The sequence below is a fragment of the Taurulus bubalis genome (genome assembly GCF_910589615.1).
Source record: "Taurulus bubalis genome assembly, chromosome: 13".
In the NCBI taxonomy this organism is placed as follows: domain Eukaryota; kingdom Metazoa; phylum Chordata; class Actinopteri; order Perciformes; family Cottidae; genus Taurulus; species Taurulus bubalis.
The window spans coordinates 1,010,407-1,012,906 of record NC_136601.1 but is presented as its reverse complement, the minus strand read 5'-3'; positions in this window follow the sequence as shown (position 1 = coordinate 1,012,906).

Below are 2,500 nucleotides of genomic sequence, written 5' to 3'. Positions count from 1 at the left end.
GGTCGCGCCGCTATTACCGGAGGAGTGGAGCGGCCCAGCGGGGGGTCGGCAGCGTGGAGGAAGAAGAAGGCAGGGAGGAGAGGAAAGCCTCTGACACGTCCCTAAAACGTCTCAGAGCGCCTCAGAGTTGGTAATTACCCGCGTTTTCCATATTCATTTCTGTAATAATTCACCTTAATGCCACAATATTACAGCCCTAATCTGGTGCAAATACCTAGCTGTCATGGCAGCCTCGCGTGATAATGACAAGAAGAGGAGAGGAGGAACACGGCTGCCACGTTGATTAGAGAAACCTCCCGGAGCTTCCCGTGAAAAATAAAACCCTCAAAATGTTCTCCTGAAACCGGAGCGGCTTCATGCCGAAGACGCTCAGCTCATCGGGGGATGAAGCGGTCGGTTGACGAGGACAATGCGGATCGAACCAAAGGCCCTTTTTATCGGACCAGACCGGTCGGGAATGTAAAAATAAAAAGACAAAGTGTGATCACACGCTGCGTCCGTCGATGAAACTCAAATGTTCTCTCTTATATTTGGGAGACTTTGGGCGAGGAGACGACCTCCACTTCTCTCCTTTTTCCTTTTCTTCTCGTGTGTCGGACCTCCGGCCTTCAGATGCAACACAGCGGCCACAAAGAGCCCCAGAGCCACGGTTTGCATCACCCCCCCGACTGAGCATCACAGGCCGAGTTCAGATTCACGCCTAGGAAGTACTTACATTTATTATAATACAGCGTTATTGTTGTGTGCATCTTCCATCAAATAAGCAGTTTTTATGAGTAGTTTCGCTAATTCTTAAAACAAAATGCACCTCCTTTGGTCATAAGTGACATTTTGGAGTCTCCAAATGGCCCTTTTGGTTTCCTCCTTCACACAGAAAAAGCTAAACTACATATTAGTGTTTCCTTCAGCAGACCTGTGGGCTCCAATGACCACAAGACACAAATAATACAGAAATGAATGAGGAAAACCTCAGTTTGTATTCTGTTTTTATTAAACTACAAAGAGTTGTGATTCCATACATTTCATTTTCGGTCATTTTCTGTCTCAAAAGAAGAAGAAGGAGCTGCTGGTGGAAGTACTGGTGGAGGTACTGGTGGAGCTGCTGGTGGAGCTGCTGGTGGAAGTACTGGTGGAAGTACTGGTGGAGGTACTGGTGGAAGTACTGGTGGAGGTACTGGTGGAGCTGCTGGTGGAGGTACTGGTGGAGGTACTGGTGGAAGTACTGGTGGAGGTACTGGTGGAGCTGCTGGTGGAGGTACTGGTGGAGGTACTGGTGGAAGTACTGGTGGAGGTACTGGTGGAAGTACTGGTGGAGGTACTGGTGGAGCTACTGGTGGAGGTACTGGTGGAGCTACTGGTGGAAGTACTGGTGGAGCTACTGGTGGAAGTACTGGTGGAAGAACTGGTGGAGCTGCTGGTGGAAGTACTGGTGGAGGTACTAGTGGAAGTACTGGTAGAGCTGCTGGTGGAGGTACTGGTGGAGCTGCTGGTGGAGCTGCTGGTGGAAGTACTGGTGGAGCTACTGGTGGAAGTACTGGTGGAAGAACTGGTGGAGCTGCTGGTGGAAGTACTGGTGGAGGTACTAGTGGAAGTACTGGTGGAGCTGCTGGTGGAAGTACTGGTGGAGCTGCTGGTGGAGGTACTGGTGGAGGTACTGGTGGAAGTACTGGTGGAGGTACTGGTGGAGCTGCTGGTGGAGCTGCTTCCGATATGAAGATTAAAGCAGCAGTATTAGCAAAATAACTCCAGTCATCAGAGAGGGAGATCAGAGCTCTCCTCCCATCACACGGCTGATCGATCTGATTGATGAGCCGGGTGATCGTTGGCCTGCCGTGCGACGGGTCCAAACCGCCGTCTGATTAACCAGCAGAACGGAGGACGGCCAATCCCGGCGCCGCTCTCCAGCAGCAGTTTAAAGCCTCGTATAGATTTTCCCGCTGCGTCGTTACTTTTCAATCACTGAACTACTTCATCAAGAGGCATCAAGAGGCATCAATCAGCGCGCAGCAGAGCGGCCGGTAATTACAGGGGCCGCTTCCAGCCACTGATTTCTCCCGGGGTGGCAGCGGAAGCAGCGGAAGCAGCGGAAGCAGCGGAAGCGGCGGCGGCGGCGCTTCGGTCGCCAAACCCGGGGCCGGTGACGGTCTGAGCCACTCAGAGCTGGCAGCACCTCTTCCTGCTGCTCCCCCCGGCCGGCGGGTGACCCACAGGGTCCGGCTTCTGAGGCAACAACTGATGGTGACAGCCCAAACTGCAGGTCAAAGGTCAACGCCTCGCCTCCCGGAGACGTCAGCGAGTCCTCACACAACGGCTCCTCTGACAGCGGAGGAAAGGTTTCCTAAAAGCAACACGAGTCAATTTCTGCCCGTTACATAAATACAGTCTCTTCGTTAGTAATAATAATAATAATAATAATAATAATACATTGTATTTGTACAGCGCTTCAAAAGGTCCTCAAGGCATTTCACATGGTTTAACAAACAATAGAAGCAACAACAAT